The sequence below is a fragment of the Peromyscus leucopus genome, chromosome 2 (genome assembly GCF_004664715.2).
Source record: "Peromyscus leucopus breed LL Stock chromosome 2, UCI_PerLeu_2.1, whole genome shotgun sequence".
Classification (NCBI taxonomy): domain Eukaryota; kingdom Metazoa; phylum Chordata; class Mammalia; order Rodentia; family Cricetidae; genus Peromyscus; species Peromyscus leucopus.
In genome coordinates, this window is record NC_051064.1 from 75,528,619 (window position 1) to 75,548,602 (window position 19,984).

A 19,984-nucleotide genomic window follows, 5' to 3' on the forward strand; every position below is an offset into this window, starting at 1 on the left:
CAGTCATCATCAGAAAGCCGTCTTCCAGGAACAGATGGGAGCTGATGTAAAAAATCATAGTCAGACACTATGTGGAGTGAAAAGTCTACAATGGGGAGTTCATTTGGTCTCTCCCCTCAGAGATTATGGGACCCACACAAGAAGGCAAAGGAAAGATTGTAGGAGTCAGAGGGGATGAAGGTCATCAAGAGAACATGGGCCACTGAATCAACTAAGAAGGGCTCATATGAGCTCACAGAAACTAAAGCAAAAAATGGGCCTTTTCTGTGGGATATCTTTCTGTATGTTGTGAATATGTGTTGCTCTGATTGGTTGGTAAATAAAGCTGCATTGGCCTATGGCAGAGCAGGATGGAGTCAGGTGGGAAAATCCAAGAGGGATATTGAAAGGAGAAAGGAAAGTAAGGGGAGATGCCAAACTGCCATCCAAGAAGCGACATGTGTTGGGATGAAGGTAAAGCCATGGAACACGTGGTGATGCATAGATTAATAGTTACAGGTTGAGTTAAGTTACAAGAGCTAGGTAGTAAGAAGTCTGAGCCATAGGCCATATAATTCGCAATTATTATTAAGCCTTTTGGCAATTATTTTATAAGCAGTTGAGGGACTGCGGGGCCAGGTAGGGCCAGAGAATCTTATGGCTACAGGACTGCATGGGTCTGCATCAGGTGTTCTGCATATATGTTATGGCTCTTAGCTTGGTGTTTTTGTGGGACACCTAATAGTGGGAGTGGGTGTGTCTTTTATTCTTCTGTCTACTATTTTTCTCCTATTGGGTTGGCTTGTCCAGCTTTTATAGGCTTTTGCCCTGTCTTATTGTATCTTGTTTTGTTCTATTTGACTATTTTCTGTTGGAGGCCTGCTACTTTCTGAAGAGGAAACAGAGAGGGAGTGGATTTGGGAGACAGTAGGCAGGGAAAGCTGTGAGGAGTGAAATGAGGAGAAACTGTGGTTGGAGTGTATTGTGTGAGAAAATAATATTTTCAATAATAAAAAATGCTGTGGATATCACTCTATGTAAATAAAACACTGATGGCCAATGACCAGGCAGGAGGTAGGTGGGACAAGGAGAGAGGAGGATTCTGGGAAGCGGAAGGCTGGGAGAGAGACATTGCAGCCACCGCCAGGAGAAGCAGCATGTAGAGACTCTGGTAAGCCACCAGCCACGTGGCAAGGTATAGATTTATAAAAATGGGTTAATTTAAGATAAAAGAACAGTTAGCAAGAAGCCTGCCACGGCCATACAGTTTATAAGTGATATAAGCGTCTGAGTGATTATTTTATAAGTGGATTGTGGGACTGCGGGACTTGGGGAACCTGGAGAGAAGCCCTCCAGCTACAAATGGCGCCCAACGGCTCGAGTTTCCACCTTAAACCTAAGAATATTTAATAACCAATTCTAAACAGAGCCAAAACCAGGTTCCTGCTTCTTGTCTCATATGAGCAGCTAGACGCCGCAAAACGCAGGTTTGAACACTGGCGGGTTCCTGGCGAGTGCGTTTGACCGGCAGTATGGCGGGAATGAGGGGTCTGCCAGAGGCACATTATGCTGTGTAGTAGATTTAGTCTTTACTAGTATTTTTTTTAAAAAAAGGTTTCTGGGCTACATGCTGCTTTGATAAAAGCTTAGACCCACTATTTCTGAGACTTGATGACTCCCAGAGCTGGCGGAAAACGTACCACTGCCATGTTGGGAAGCTGAACTGGGCGAAGCCAGCAGCCACAGCGCCGTTTCAGGCTTACAATGGTACAGTTTAAAGCAATAGGCTCAAGGCTCAAGGTAATATAAAAAATAAGCCACGTAACGATGGCTACCACACAGAAAATCTGGATTATGTTCTCTTTGATATTCATAACTAAAGAAAAACATTTGATTACAAAACCTGTTGAGTTATGCCAAAATGTATATTTTAAAGGTACCTTGACTTCAAAATTTGGATATAAGGATATGTTACTTTCGAAAAGAGGTTCTGCTTTTGTTTCCACAGAAAGCCAGAGGCTATGGACTTGTTCCAGATTAAGATACATCAGGTTTCACCAGCCAAGACCCCCTGAAAGGACTCCGATGACACCATGGCCCAGATGATCCAACATCCAGAGCGGTTTCAAGGCAACTGGTTCAAACGATACAGCCTCACGGACTACCCCATAGGTCTAAAATTTTCTTTGCATCCCCATAAGATACAGCGCCCCCCTCCAGCAGGAAGTAGTAAGACATGCTACGCCCAAATTCCCAAATATACCAAGCTGGCTTTAGAGGTGGAATTGGCTCACTCCCCTCTAAACCCAGACATATTGCTTTAAAAAAAAAAAATGGTTAAGTGATTCTTGTGTCCCAAATCAGAAGAGCCCTCTGGGGTGGGACAGAGAAAAACCAATATTTTTATTTAAAACAGGTTGATTATAAATGTGATCTCTTTCTAAAAAAGAAAAGGGATATGATATGGATATATAGGATATGGAGATGATAAGATAAAAGGGTAGATTAATGAACCTACTTTTAAAGAACAACATGTTTAAAATGTTTTACATTGGTATAGATTTTAGTTTATGTTTAAAATGTTTTACATTGGTAAAAATTTTAGTTTATTAATACAAACTTAAAGTTAATTTTGTTATACTGTATATATATATTTCTATTCTTGTTTGAGGTATTATGTTTAACTCATTTAAAATTGTAATGGATGATTAAAAATAGATTAATAATCAGTCATCTATGATAATCATATTTGTAGCCATGTTAGTTAAGTCTTCTAGGTATACATAGATATATTTCAGATAGATAGGTAATCTTCAAACACTTCATAGACCTAGAGAATATGGCATTTAAATAACTTAAAATTCTGTTGATGTGAGACACAATTGCTCCTGGCTGCACCAATTGATCCCGAGAGAATGTTGGGCTTCTAAGACATTTCCATTTGGAAGTTTGTCTTTTTGGCACAAAATGGCCTACTGGGCAAAGAACTGCCCTTGCCTTGACGGCTGACAGTACAAATACAATGCTGTCCTTTCTGGACAAGCGGGACACAAGGAAAGCGACCACTGTACTCTGCAAGACAGGGTAAGATGGTCTCTCAGAATTCCTGCTTCTAAAAATGGTCTGTCAGATACTCTAGGCCTGTAGCCAATTTGAATGCACCAACAATGCTGAGAAACATCAGGTGACTGCCCAGGCTGCCAGCTGTTTTGGTCTACTCTTGCAAGATTCCCGAAGTTGCTTGCATCCGTCTACCATTTCTCAGGTACCATTATGTTCCTTCTCAGGTCTTTGATGTGGTTGAAGGCTAGATAGTCGTAATTTCCTCAGTTATGATAAAAGATAAGTTAGCTATATATATAACTTAAACTCACAAATATAAGATAGATAGGACATCTTCTTTAATATTGTAACTATAATTCTTGCTCGGTAATTGTTTTGTTATATGTAATTTTACCATGTTAAAGTTAAAACCTTCCTTTTTAAAAAAAGAAGAAAGGGGAAGTGATGTGGATATCACTCTATGTAAATAAAACACTGATGGCCAATGACCAGGCAGGAGGTAGGTGGGACAAGGAGAGAGGAGGATTCTGGGAAGCGGAAGGCTGGGAGAGAGACACTGCAGCCACCGCCAGGAGAAGCAGCATGTAGAGACTCTGGTAAGCCACCAGCCACGTGGCAAGGTATAGATTTATAAAAATGGGTTAATTTAAGATAAAAGAACAGTTAGCAAGAAGCCTGCCACGGCCATACAGTTTATAAGTGATATAAGCGTCTGAGTGATTATTTTATAAGTGGATTGTGGGACTGCGGGACTTGGGGAACCTGGAGAGAAGCCCTCCAGCTACAAAAAAATAAAATGTTAAAAATAAAAATTTCTAGTACTATGTTGAGTAGGTATGGAGACAGTGGACAACCTTCCCTTGTTCCTGATTTTACTGTAAATGCTTTGAGTTGAGTTTACATAGGTGGATGTTAACTGTGACCTTATTGTAAACTGCTTTTAGTATATTGAGTTATGTTCCTCATATGACTATTCTCTCTAAGACTTTTTTTTTTTTACCATGAAGGAGTGTTGGATGTTGTCAATGGTATTTTCTACATCTAATGAGATGAAAATGTGGTTTTTTTTTCTTTCAGTCTGTGTATGTGGTGGATTACATTGATCAATTTATATATCTTGAATCATTCTTAAATCTCTAGGATGAAGCCAACTTGATCAATTTGCATGATTAAAAAAAAAAAAAACTAGGTTTCTCCTTGCAGTTTTGATGCCTGTCCTGGATCTCACTCTGTAGACCAGGCTGGCCTCAAATTCACAGAGATCTGCCTGGCTCTGCCTCCCTAATGCTGGGCTTAAAGGCATTTTTGGATGGTTTTTTAATGTATTCCTGGATTTGGTTTGCAAGTATTTTATTGAGAATTATTGCATCTATGTTCATAAGGAAAATTGATCTGTATCTTCTTTCTTTGTACTTTTTTTATGTAATTTAGGCATCAAAGTATCTCTGCCCTTGTTAAGAGAATTGGGCAATGTTTCTCTTGTTTCTATTTTGTGGAATAATTTCAGATTGTAGGTCAGTTTAAAATGTTTATCTTGTTTTGATTTAATTCTGGTAGTTTATAAGGAGAAAATTATTTTCCATTTCTTTTAGTTTTCTAATTTGGTAGCATACAGGGTTTTAAAAGTATGTTTTAATGATTTTCTGTATTTCTTTGGTGCCTGTTATGTCCCTTTTTTCTCTCAACATTTTTTTTTTAATTTGGATATTATCTCTCTTCCTTTTAGCTAATTTGCAAAGGCTTTGGAAATTTTATTGATTTTCCTGAAGAATCAAGTCTTTATCTCATTTGGCTTTTGTTGTTGTTTCTAATGTATCTATTTCAGAATTATGTTTGATTGTTTCATGCTGTCTACTTTTTGGGGGCATTATTTCTTTTTGTTCCAGAGCTTTCAGGTGTGGCATTATATTTTAATATGAGATATCACTTCTTTTGTTTTGCACTTATAACTGTGAACTTGCCTCTTAGAACTGGCTTCATTGCATCCCATATGTTTGTGTCATTCAATTCTAAAAAGTTTTTCATTTCTTTTTAATTATCTGTCCTTACCTAGAGGTCTGTTTCATAAGCAGCGAAAAGCCATCCAAGCTTTTGAGTAGGAGGTGATGCTTCACGTGTTGGTGTTTATGGCAGTGATGTTATTTGTGTTCAGGCTGGTGCTATAAAGTGCTGTGGTCATGGTAGCCTGGTAGTGATAATGATGGCATAGTAGTTTTGGAGGATTTGAAGGAGACCAAAGAAAACTGTGTAGACAGATATAACTTATTCTTATCTGTAGAAAAGAAGCAGATCAAAACAGAAGGGATTAGTTGTTTGTTTGTTTTAATAGAAAGTTCAAACATAGGAAAAGTAGAAATGGAGAAAAGATAAGTACATTGATACCCCCATAATTTTTTCAGGAAAGTTATGGTGTCAAGGAGAATTTTTATTCTCCCATATACTTAAGCAAGTACTTTTGGATATGCTTCTCATTGCCTTCATCATACCAAAATTGTTTTTTTTTAATAAAAGGTAAACACAAGAAACAGGATTTATTCAAATTTTAACCTTTTAAATGTTCTACACAATTCCTCCCACTCTTGTGGAATTGGGAGGTATGTGATTCAGCTGCTTCTATAACATATGTCTGAAATGACCAATTTCTAAAGAGGAAAGATTAGTCTTAGACTATTGCTTTAGAGCTTCCAGTTCCTGATGGGTTGACTCTGTTGTTTTAGGCTTGTGACAAGGGATCACATTATGGTTGAAAAAAATGTGTAACAAAACTCTTCACCTTATGGGCATAAGCAGGAGAGAGAGTCGAGGCTTGGAATGCAAGCCCCAAATCCCTACATGCCCCTCACTCTACCCCAGCTTTTAATAATTACACTACTACCCAACAATTTCAAGCACTAGAACAGCCTTTAGCACATTGCTTTTGGTACAGAGTGGATGAGGTGATTTATACTATGATGCAAACTACAATAGGATACTAAACAGGAAAGATAATTTTCCTTCCTTCTCTAACTGCTTTTAGAACACATTTTAAAAAAATGGCATTGGGTGAGCATTGGCAGCAGTGAGAAAATGGGGGTGGAAATATTGCCTTCATAGTTGAAATGTGCCAAGTTCTTCTCCATCATCACTGTAAAGTTTGAGAAAGGAAGACTGTTTCATGGAGGTACTAGGGAAGTAGAGGCTCATTAGTTTTAAATTGACATTTGTAGAAAGTGGAATTAGAAGGGAAAAATGAAGCTAAGAAATGTGAAGGATCTGACTGTATGAACTAACAGTTGGAGACTTGGACAGCTGAAGGCTAGGGTTTGGAGATTACCTTCTCCAGCCAGAATTTTATAGACTCTTATTAAATGACAAAATTATTCGTCATAGAGCCATCTGGAACTATAGCCTCTCAGTCCAGCACTTTTTCATTTAGGGTCCTGTGACAGTAATATGAGGAAAACTAAGTCTGTTTGGGAGTGTTGAATTCTAACAGTGCAGTCAGGGTTAAGCTCCCTAACAATCATGTGCAAATACAGAGTACCTCACTAAGACATATGCTTAGTTTCTCAGTCTCATGCTTTACTATCATCATCTTCACATTCTTAGGGAGTTTTTAACATGTTAATTTTTTTGCATTAAGCATGAAATACTAAGTCTTTATGTCTGACCAACCTACTATTTTGACTCCACTAAAACCAGATTTTAAACAGGTATGTGGACGCTGTGGTATGTTGCTGGTCAAGAAACTATTCTTTGTAGTCCTGTAGAGTTGATGACAGGAAAAACAGGACCTTGATAATCAGCTAGCAAAGATATACTCAGTTTGTCAAGGCCTGGGAACAATATTCATTGTTGAACATTATTTAGAGAAAGCTTTGGCTGGGGCTCCAAAAGATTTATGTTACTACAGTCTGTTGAATGCTTTTGGAGAAGACATTTTTCAGAATGTTCACTTATTGAGCTTTGTTTGATTTTGTTATTTCCTAAAATGAAAATTCAGAAACAAAACCAAAACTTCATTCATTGCAGCTGGGGATGAAAGGGAGTAAGCATTGTATCAGTAGAACCTGATAAGTATGGAAACCACTGGAGGAATAAATATTGTAATCCATACCATGTGGCAGAAGTTATTATTTACAGTGGCTCATTGCTCTGATTTCTATGGCATGAGGAAGTTTGGAAAGTGATACAGTTGTCAAACGTATATGACTTGTCATGAAACAAGGAGTCTACATCAGTTTTTGCCTCCTGATTGCATAATCGTTGAATTAAGGTCCTTAGTAAGCAGATCATCAGATTCATCTTTAAGACAGAGCAGATATATAACAGATAAATATTATTTTAGAAAGTAAAATGAAGTACTGGATATAAAGGACATGATAGGATTCTATTAAATGAAATATTACTAATATTAATTCAAAACCTTTGATCTTGAGAAACCTCCAAAGTGTGAGAAAACAGATCCCTTCATACATGTGGCCTATTCTTGGGCTCTGGAGCACTTCTCAGATATCTTTATTGATTCATATGCACTTTTGAGTGGGAATAGTAGAACAAGAGAACATTTGCTTCCACCGAGGGGGAGACATCTCATTCCAGATCTAGGACTTTGCCCAGTGAGCTCAGCTATGCATATTCACAGCATCCAGCAGCTTGCTCTGTCCAACCCAAAGATGAGTTATTGCCCAGATCCCCCACATTCCACTCTCAACCTGTCCAGTCTCATACTAAAACTCGTCTGGGACTGTGGCACAAGGTATAAGGAGGTGTTTAGGGGTGGGAAAAGGCTGGAATGGAAACAGATGGTGTTTTGGCAGAGTGATTAAAACATTAGATATCTGTTTTAATGAATTGCCCATCCAGCAGATAAAATACTGCAATAGTGAGACCCAGTATCCTCAGCCAGTAATTGTGATCTTATTTACAGAATATGCTTGCTCCTGGTGAAACCATGTGTTTTATGCTGTGCCTCCAAATGTCAAAACTTTTAGAATTATAAGTAGAGAGAGAAAACACCTAGATAAATTCAAAGAAAGATTGATACGCTCCTGTTATTACAGGTTACAAACACAGAAGATGAATATAAAGTCGAATTTTCTGTGTTATCTTTGGCAAGTCACCTAACCTCTCTGGGCTGCCTTTTCTTCCTTTGGAAAATAAAGCTGAAAATACGGTCTCCTAGCTACCACATGTGTAACTAACGCAGAGGAGCTCAAGGTCAGATCATAATTCACTTTGGAAGAAAGATACTATGGTAACCATTAAAATGTGTTGCAAAATGACCAGCAGGAAACAAAGTTATCCAATGTGCAACTATTGACCTTCAAGCTCAGAGTGATTTTTATGCATTTCTGAGCTAATATTTCCACCTGCAAATTAGAAACTATTACAAGTAATAATGATTTAATGTCCTTCTCTTAGTGGGAGGACAAGAAGAAACCCACTGACATTCCCCTGCCTGAAAAAGCTAATTTGGAGTTGTATATTAATTAACTGTATTGATGCAGAACAAACCAATCAGAATTATGAATCTGGGGTTAATTCTAGATTGCTGACTTGGGGGAAGGGTAGTGAGTAATTCTCCCTTGATTTGACTGTTTCTAATGTTTCTATTGCTTTTATAGACACTCTAATTTTAGAATAACCAACTTTTCAGTAAACACAATTTCCTACATCGCAGCATGCACTTCATAGGAGTGATTCTTTATAAAACAGCAGCAACTGAACATATCACAAGATTATTGATGATATGTTTAATGGTCATCAAATTATCAAGCACTATAATGACAGTAGTTATCTAATAATTATTATTACAATCACCAGGTTTTCTTTTGATGAATCAAAAATGAGACTGAAAGATTGATTAAGTTACTAACTTCATATTTGAAGGAATGTTTTTATGAGTACATATTAACTGTATAGGACAATTGATCCCCTTACAACTTTCCATGCATGCCTATCATGAACTTATTCACCTTCCACTGACCTCTGTTAGCGTTCTACACACTGATCCCCTTCCTGTTGCCAAAGAATTCAATTTCTACTTTCATGTGTGTGTCTTCTCGTTTTAATGTAGGCAGCTCCTATAGGAGAAAGCATGCTATATTTGTTCTTCTGAGCCTGGCTTATTGGTTGCTTTAAACACTCCCCCAACAGGACATAAAACAGAACTCTTAATCTGACAAGTAAAACAAAATATTTTGAACATGAGTCTCTAATTAGTTTTATTCATAATAAAAATATTACAGTAGATTTCTTAATGTTGATTTAGGTATAGAGGTTTAAAAACAATTTGTATGATCACTTAGATTGAAATTTATGTTATTTTCTCACTCACTTGAGTTTTAATAGGCTTTCTTGAGTGGGCTAGAAAGAAGTAGATATGTAGCTAATTGAGTGGCAATTTCAGATAACCTTGTGGAACACCCTGAGAGGGTTGCATGTTTACTTTGGGAACTCATGATCTAGTCACTTAAGTGAGTTACATAACTTTAAAAATAATTATTTCTTCTTATATGTCAATTAAAATCTCAATGGATCTACTAACTAGTAGGCAAATTTAGTCTGAAATAGTTTAGCTGCCATTTTTGGAAGACAAAAATGAAAGAAGATAAGTTTTAAGCTACAAATCTTTTTTTAATAAGTATTTTTTATAATTAATTTAATTTTACATATCAGCCACAGATTGCCCTGTCCTCCCTCCTCCCACTGACCAACCTTCCCCCCAATTCACACCCCATTCCCACCTCATCCAAGGCAAGGTCTCCCCTGGGGATTCAGCCCAACCTGTTAGATTCAGCTGTCACAGGTCCAGTCCCTTCCTCCCTGCACCAAGGCTGAGCTAAGTGTCTCAGCATAGGTCCTAGGTTCCAAAAAGCCAGTTCATGCACCAAGGACAGGTTCTGGTCCAACTGCCTGGGGGCCTCCTAAACAGTTCAGGCTAAACAACTGTCTCACTTATCCAGAGGTCCTGGGCCAGTTCCATGGAGGCTCCTCAGCTATTAGTTCACAGTTCATGTGTTTCTGCTAGTTTGGCTATTTGTCCCTGTGCTTTTTCCAATCATGGTCTTGATATCTCTTGCTCATATAATACCTCTTCTCTCTCACCGGTTGGACTCCTGGAGCTCCACCTGGGGTTTGGCCATGGATCTTTTCATCTGCTTCCACCAATCACTGGATGAGAGTTCTATCATGACAGTTAGGGTGTGTGGCCCTCGGATCACCAGAGTAGGTCAGTTCAGGCATTTTCTAGACCATTGCCACTAGTCTATAGTGGAGGTATCTTTGTGCATTTCTGGGGACCTCTCTAGCACTCTGCTTCTTCCTATTTCCATGGGGACTTCATTTATCATGGTATCTCTTTCCTTGTTCTCCCACTTTGCTCCTGATCCAGCTGGTGCTTTCTTAGAAAATTGGGAATCCATTTTCCTAAAGACCCAGCTATACCACTGTTGGCAGATAACCAAGGAATGTTCAATCATACCACAAGGATACATGTTCAACTATGTTCATAGCAGCATTGTTTGTAATAATCAGAACCTGGAAACAACCTAGATGCCTTTCAACTGAGGAATGGATAAATAAAATGTGGTACATATACACAATGGAGTACTACTCAGCAGAGAAAAACAATGACATCATGAGGTTTGCAGGCAAATGAATGGAACTAGAAAATATCCTGAGTGAGGTAACCCAAACTCAGAAAGACAAACATAGTATGTACTCACTCATAAGTGGATACTAGATGTAAAGCAAAGGATAACCAGACTGCATCTTCCAACTCCAGGGTGGCTACCTAGTAAAGAAGACCCTAAGAAATACACAGGGATCACCCAGCCACAGAGAAATGGATGAGATCTACATGAGCAACCTGGGGTGAGGGGGGTAATGGAGGACAAGGGTTGGGGGAAAGAGCTTAGGGGAGTGGGAGGTTTAAGCCACAAATCTTAAATGCCTTATGTTGCAAAGAATATTTAGAATGCCTTTTGGACAGACTAATACCAATTTCACAAAATTATTCAGAAGAAAACAAATTTCTAGACAGAGATCTGGAAAGCATCTCATTGGGCCATCTCTCTTCCTCTTTAAACAGTTTGCTTATTCAATATAACTGAACTTTATTGCTCCCACTTAGAAAAGTGTACCATTTACAAACCAGTGAAAAGAATCTTGATGCAAGTAATGTATTAGGATATAAGACAAAAAGATGTAAGTTGTGTCAATTATCTTTTTTTAGTGGTGTGTCATAGTGAATTGAGCTTGACCGAAGAAATGTAAAAAAAAAAAAAAAAAAAAAAAAAAAAAAAAAAAAAAAAAAAAAACCACTGATGATCATTTGGGAGTGACAATTTATAAAGTGGGCATTTTCTTAGTGCTATCTCTTTGGAGGTAAAATTCAAAGTGCTTGTAGGCTTTCTTCCTATTATATTTTTTATTTTAGGTGACTTTCATCTCTTTCCTATAAATGTAACTGCTATTGGAAGTTCTGTTAAGCAATCAATCTTTAACTGCAAGAAGAGAAGTGAGGTGGCTAAAAGCATTTTAGGGCTGAAACATATGGTGACTGTTGCTATGTTCATTTTTTTCCCTTGTCAACATTACTTGGCAGGAATTTGGTGTAACTACTGTCCGCATAGTTGTAGTAAATCAATTCACTGTGTCTTAAGAGTGTCTATGAAGCATTTTGATAACCAAGTATCAATTGCCCCTCCTTTGTTTCAATTCTAATGTGTATTTATTACATAGAGTACATTATGACTGATGTTTAAGGTAAATATTTTATAGTAAACCGTGAGCATCCTGAGATGCTCTGTTTCAATGTATATGTTGATATCATGCAACATAGTGGAGTGCTATTATATGTAGGGGGTAAGCTTACTTATCTGGATAATGTAATTGAGTGTCATTTTATAATTGATCAAATTTCATTGGCATTTTTTATAAACACAAATGGAATGGTTAATGTGTAACTCAATCCACTTCGCATTGCTTCACTATCTCCTAATATTTTGAAATTGAAAAAAAAATTGTTCCAGCCACAAATTTAAATATTAATTAAACAATGCCTCACTTTGTCTTGATGGGAAACAAAACCTTGCAAGTCATATGTTCAAAACAGTGTTCAGTAGATATATAGCAGAGGTACAGAAGTATTTTCCACAAGATATAACTGTCAAACCATGTATAATGAGGGAAACAGTTTTCTAGGGGCACTGAATCAAATATGTTTTATAGAATCAGTGAAGTTTTGCATCTCAAACAGTTTTCACTGCTAAATCATTTTTCAAGTAATAGACCAAAGAGCCTTATGAACCAAACTTAATAATGAGAAGATAATGAGTAATGTGGCCATTATATTCATGCTATTGAATTTTAGAGGCAGCTGAATGTGTGCATGGTCATGTGCGTGTGCGTGTGCATGTGCGTGTGCGTGTGCGTGTGCGTGTGTGTGTGTGTGTGTGTGTGTGTGAGTGTGAGTGTGTGAGCCTACCACTAAGGAAGGCACAATTCCTGAATTAAATAAACTTCAATGATTTATGGCTTCCTTGTGTAAACAATAGGGCTGAGGAACAGAACCTCTTCCACTGGTCATGAAGGATGCTACTTTCAACTCTTTTGAAGGTATAAATACAAATTTTGAAAGTGCAGCATGTGGTCACAACCTCTTGCAGACACAGAAAGCATCATTCTCGACAGTGACAACTGCATGGAGACCATCTTCATTCCATCTGGAGGACCTGAAACAACAACTCAATAAATATTTGCAGAAAGTACAAAAACATACATTAAGGACTATTGCATTCTGTGGCCATAAAGTTGCTCACTTATCCACCAGACCAAAACTTAATTATCTTCCAAGGCCTGGATCCAAAATTGCATTTCCTCTTTTAGCACAGTGGGAGGAATCAATAAATATCTTCCACATGATGAAAAGAATAATAAAAATGAATGTGAATACCATTATTAAGGCACCAGTGTGTGCCAACCCTTCTAAATAGAGTCACTCTAATGCTTATAGCATCCTTTATAGCAGACCTCATTGTTCCCATTCCCCATTTGAGAAAATAGGAGTTCAGAAAGGTAAAACTATACTCATGTTTACTTAGCTCGTAATTAACAGGTCCAGAATTGGAAATGGGTTTCACTTAAAGATAATGCTGTTCCAACTCTCTTCTGCTGCTTCTTGTGAAAAAAAAAAAAAGGCTGTAATAAACTAATTTAAACAGGCATCATTTGCATTATTGAGCAGCTGTGTGGCTCTCTAAATTGACTGGTCCAAATTGTATGGAAAATAATATCTAATCCATATTAATTATAAATACATAACACTGTGTTTTAAGTACTGGAAAATTGATGAATAGTGTTGAGCTAAATTTTTAGTAAGTGCTAAAGGTTAAAACCTTTGGCAGGGAATCCCACCTTAGCAAAATATCCAATATTAATACTGTGGCATTTGAAATCTTGAAAGGACTTTGGAAATATTTGATCTAGTATTTGATAATGAGACTGTTTTTACATTTTACACAGGAACGGCCTGAGAAATGGCTCAATATTTATCATCCCTTTTTTTTTCCTCCTGCTCAAGGCAAGTTTCCCTCCTGTCAGAAATGCCATTGCACATTAGAAAAATTTTTCCATGAATGTGAAACATCTCCCTTTGTGGGAGAACACCTGCAAGCTGAGGACTGATGGTTATCCACATCTGTATTTGTGTTAGTGTAAAAATAGTATACCAGCAGCCCCTTGTGTAGATCACATGGTGTAAATGTGAGGGGTGAACTACTCAGCATCAGACAGTGGGTTCAGAGCCAAGTTTCTTTTTTACTAATGGTAACAATGAGCATTAACAGTATGTTCTGGAGCTATGACACTGTATTACAGATTTAAATTTCCACTCATTTCCTCATCAAAGCATGGCATGAACATAATACACTTCAAGTTTGGTTTAGGCTGTGTACTCTGGAGGTGATGTGTGTGGAGTGTTTGAATAATCTAAATGTCACTGACAATCTGTGTAAACACAACTTTGTTGATGTCTCTGCAGATTCCTCTGCAAAATAAGAGTAATATTAATGGTAGTCTCTCAAGTTTTGGGGACTTACTTAGTCATGGGAAGTAACCAAATGGAAACCTAGAACAGTGTGAATGTGCAATCTATGTGGCTCTCATAAGTCTGTTATTAATTTTCCAGAACTGTGCAGTAAGACAGTGAACAGAGAAGAAGCAGAGAAGTCCTCCTTGAACCTAAAGCCTGCTTTGCCATTGGAAAAGCATGAGAAAACATTTTCTTGTTGAAAGTATGTAAGTGGCCACCTGTTGAAGCAGGTAGTTTTGAGGCATGTATGTTGATATGACAATTAAGAAGTGGCGCACGCCTTTAATCCCAGCACTATCTTTGTGAGTTTGGAGTGAGCTCAGGAAAGGCGCAAAGCTACACAGAGAAACCCTGTCTCGAAAAAACCAAAAAAAAAAAAAAAAAAAAGAATGTCTTGAAGCTCAGAGAAGGTTCTTTTGTAGTATTTTCATACATGTATGTAAAGAGTTTTAGTCATTTTCATTTACGTTACTGTCTCTCATCTGTGTTCCTCCTTCTGAAAGTCTTCCCAAGTACCATTCACAGTTCCACATCCTTCTTTGTATGTGACCCACTCAGTTAAGTTAGAATTGCATGTGTAAAAACAGGAGGCTGGTTATTTATTGAAACACAGGGTACACATCATTGACTATACCACTTCAGAAATTCAAACCCTTTGTCTCAACTACCACTAACTCTCACTAGTCCCACAGGGAACTGTGGGTTCTTGTGAGCTTTCCCCTTTCCATGATGAAATGTTAATGGGCACAATCTTGTGCAGATTATGTGTGAGTATCAGAAATACAATTGGTGTTCATATTTGCTGTGAGTTCCCAAATACAATTGGCATGCTGTATCCAGAAGATGCCTTTTTACACATACTTCCCTATCTTCTTGCTCCTCCATCATTTCAAATGCTTCTAATGAGGTGGTCCCTGAGTCATAGAGGCGATTGTAAGCTCTCCCATTTAGCCTGATCATTTTGTCATCTTCTGTTCTCTACACTTAGTCCCCACATTGATCACCTGCCACAAAAAACAGTCTCACTGAGGTTTCTTGAAACAACATCAATGTATGAATATAAATATGAGTGTTTGGAATGGAGTTTCACACATTCACTTAGCAAAATGACAGTAGTGGTCTAGCCTCTCTTACCTACTCTCTTCCCAGTCTCAAAGCCTGACCATGATTTTAGTCCAAAGAATGAATGCCCTCCTGTGGAGTGGGCCTAGAATCTAATCAGAAAGCTGATGGCAAACCCATCAGAATCAAACCATTATTGAAATCGTGAGTACAATAGTGAGTGTGGGAGCCCGTTCTCGGGTTCCTCGTGGCTTTACCCAGCAGGTCCGAATAGAGGATGATCAGGACCACGGACCTGAGTGCAGGTGTCTGAGATGGTCTGCACTTGGCTGTGCTGGGGGAGGAGGTCTTTTGCTCCTCCCCTTGGCGTCTCTATAAAAACCCTGGGCCACAGATAGTCGGGGCCCGTTGGAATAGGTTCCAGGCCTCTCGAGGCTATCCTTTATTTTCTATCTGTTTATCTCCGCAAGATTCTCCACTATAAATCCTTCTATCTAATATTTCCTGCTGATCACACTCAAGAAAACTCTGGGGAACTGTGGGGGTGGAGGGTAAACACCCCACAATCTTGCAAGCTCAGTCATTATTAAAGCTCACAACATTCACAACTGGGCAAAAGTTTTGATGACTTCTCTCCTCCAGAAGCCTGCATAGCACCCTCTAGGACTTTTAAAGCTAGCTTATAAGGAGGAAGTTTCTATATGCCTCAGTTCCAGCTTGATTAGAGAAGGCTTTTTAAAAAAAAATGAAAAAAAAAGCTAGACCTTTACTTACTTACAAAATATGGCAACAACTATATTAATGAAAATGGGTGAATACAAGTAAATTAAAAGAATATAAGTAATATAAGTAAAATTAAAACAGTGCTTAAAATCAGTGTTTCTGAATGTGTGTGCACTTGTGTATGGGTCTCTCTCTCTCTCTCTCTCTCTGTGTGTGTGTGTGTGTGAAAGAGAGAATGTGTTCCTTAGAAACAGAAGCAGAGAGATGGAATAGCAAGTGGTTCAGAGGTAATAGCCACAACAAAGATCAAAATGAGATCTACAATACATTAACAAATGTTAAAATTAATATACAACAGATTTGAGCTTGACCCAAGGGAATTATCATTATTCTTCGAGGCAGAATCCTATCTATTCAAATCTTTAATCATAATCTCTGGAACAATAAAGAATGAAACTATTCTCACATTATTAAAGAGGAATGAATTGTTTTAGGAATGTATGTTGTTGTGTGTAGGAGTGTTTAAACATTTAGGTTACTTTCAGTAAGAAATTAAATAATTCATTAAAAAATATTAAATTAAAATTTAAATTAATAAAAAAACTCAAAGACCAATGTTAGGCATAAATGTGATTTGTATCTTGAAAGATGAAACCAATGTGAGAAGAAAAAACATGTAAGCACATTAACTAGGAAAAAGAAAGTTTGGTAAAACAGGCAATGAGTGGGAAGTGAGGGGGCTGCTGAGGAAGCATACTCTTTAGGACATATTCCCTTCCACAGAACACAGTTGAATGGTCTCTAGCAATATGAACCGAACAGATGTGGAGTGATGATGTTTTTATTTTAAATTAATGATATTAAAAAAAAACTATCTAATAGGGATAGTAACTCACTCTAACAACAGGCTAGAGATGACCAGTGCTCTGGTACCAAAGGGGGAGAAAAGATTGCGCCCATAGGCCAAGCAGATATATGTTTCCATCCTGGTCCTGTCCTTAGCATTCCTTCTGGTAGATGGTGGGTTATTTCCCTTCTCTAGATGTCAAAAGATCTAGGGTTAGGGGAGGATTTGAATATGTGCAATATTTTAAATTTGTATTACATATTAGGTCACATAGACTGCCTTAAAAGCCATCAAAAGCCTTACCTAAGACTATTTAGCTATTAATAAGCTGGGTTTGAACATAGAATCATTGGTAATCTTTCCAGGTGCTCCTTGAGAGCAGCAGGTTTATGTAGCCCCTATTTGATTATCCTTATAAAGATGGTGTGAAAGATAGAGTGAATGATGTTTATTTTAACTTCCACTACCTAAACTTTATTGTTTTGTTCCTATCACATCTTTTGTAGGCTGCTTTCTCCTGGGATATATGATTTGATGGGATTTGGTCAGTGGATGTGAATTTGCCAAAAAGCAGGCAGATAAAATAACCCAAAGGAATGACATCATCTGTGTATATATTTACTAATCCTGACCCTCGTGTTTTCATCCCTCCCTCACCTCCTCATCTTCATGTATGGATCTGTAAATCATTAACATTGCGAGGAGTTAGGTTAAAGGCTTAGTATGGAAAGAGAATATATGTGAGGTCTCTGGAACTGAATTGCACACCAATGATAGACGCCTCACGGCTAGCTAGCTCACAAACTATTCCAGTCACAGTAATTCTCCCATTCATTCATTCACCAGTGTTTTGCCCCATTCAAGGAAGCAATCTGGAGGATGTCAATGCAGCTGGGTCCCAGAGCACAGTGTAAAAATATCTTGCTACTTCCCTGGCTGAACAGTGGAGGGAGACAGATGTCTGAATTTGCCCTAATGAAATTTGACCACCATGTGCTGGCTTTTATTTTCTGTGAAATACTGCTTTTATGAAAAATATCTTAGAAATGCCCTCTTCTCAGTATTACATAGAAGATTAGATTAAAAGTGCTATGGGGAGATGTGGGTGAGTGGATTCAGAGTAACAAACTTGAAAAAAGAGAAGGAAAAGGGGAGATTTGAGGCCCACCAGGCAGTGGGCACAAGGCTATTTATATATATCTTTCAACAAACACTGAGTGAGTGAAGGGGTGTGTGTGTGTGTGTGTGTGTGTGTGTGTGTGTGTGTTCATGTGCTGTAGGGGCAGAAAGGCTGAAATAGAGAACTGGTCTAGGTACTAGCAAGGCTGTTGGCTCTTGATATCTATCAAGCTCAAATCTTTTACATCAAATGGTGCATTTTTGCATATAGACAATGCACATCCTCTAGGTTTAAGTCATCTCTAGATTATTCATGATACGCAACACAGTGCAAATGCTCTCTAAATCATTGTTATAATTTAAAAATGAAATAATAACTAGGGGGAAGTCTGCACATGTCCAAGATCCAAGCCATTATTTTTCTGAATTTGTCTAAAATTCACAGATGCGAACATTAAGTGTGGATGGCCAACTATATATTTCCATCCCTGATCTCTTGTCTTTGGATAAGAGAACAGTCTTTTGAAGCAATTATTGTTGTCCTTGTTTTTCTGTATCTTTCCGTAGCTTTTCTTAAATGAATTTCTTATAACATGTATGAAACACGGAGCTGTGAGTGTGAAGAGGACAGAGCTATGACAGTTCACCTCACTAGTTCACTCTTTGTCAAGCACTGAGCCTGGTGCCTTATCCATTATGAGGAGTCAGCACATATATATTTTTTTCTGTTTAATCCATTCAAGATACCCTTCATTGTCACAGGTGATATATTCTTAAGAGTATTTGTTTGTCCCATCCTCATGGATAAACAAATGATAATTGCCTCTATGGATTTCAGATCTCAGCTGAGTGGCTCATGGTGCTTAGTTTTGCTGGAGATTTCTTTCTGTATGCTGTGAGTGTGTTGCTCTGATTGATTGATAAATACAATGCTGATTGGCCAGTGACAAGAAGTATAGTATAGGCAGGATAAGCAGAGAGGAGAATTCTGGGAATAGGAAGGCTGATTCAGAAGTCATTAGCCGAATACAGAGGAAGCATGATGTGAAAGTACTGGTAAGCCACAAGCCACGTGACAACATTTAGATTTATATAAATGGGTTAATTTAAGATATAAGAACTAGATAGCAAGAAGCCTACTATGGCCATACAGTTTATAAGTAATATATGTCTCTGTTTGTTTACTTGGGTCTGAGCAGCTGTGGGCCCAGGCAGGATTGGCTGTAGAAGCTGGGTGGACACAGGAAAACTTCAACTACATAGTGTTCCTATGATGCATTTTGTTCTCAGGACTTGTCTGATGCTGATCTCCCTTCAGCATGCCTTTCATCCTCTGATACCTGGCAGAAATCACCCCCATTTCCTTTTTCTTTGGAAAGGCAAAAATGGCTCTTAGAATTATGTTGGTATTTCCACCAGACTGCTAATTCTCAGAGTCTGTAAACAACTGGCAAAGTAACTGCTGATGTAGCAGCTGTTGTAATGCTCCCAGGTATTTCAGGTAATTCTGCACACAGTGAACAGTGACCATGTTTAACATCATAAACAGCATGAAATGGTGAATATGCACCATCCATTTGTGCACTCATTCAACAAACTTCAATTTATATTTTAATTCTTAAATTTTCTTTCCTGTTACTAACATTAATACATTTTTAAACATTAATAATTAACTATATGATGGCCACTAATAAAAATGTCCTTGGAATAATGAATGGATGCTCTGCAGGACACCAGAGGGTGCAGGGTTTATTTCTGCTTTAGTTTATTTGTGTTTTAATTTGGTTTGATTTTTTTCCAGGAAAGAATTGTGACTGGAAGTTGACATAGTCATATTTATAAAGAATAAATGTATTTGAATTAACAAAAGTGTCATTCTCCCATTTTTCCCCATATGCAAGGCTTTAGAATAATGTCAGCAGCCTTTAGAAGGCAGTACCCAAAGTTATTATCTAGAAAGTGATACCATAAAACTTTGTAGATTTCCTGTATTAGACAGTAATGCAGCTGAGACCATGTTGGCAAGAAAACTTTGGAAAACGGAGAGAATGACCTGCAAAGTATCTTAGAGGATAAAGGAGCCTGAGTTCATTTCTCAGTATTCACATAAAAAT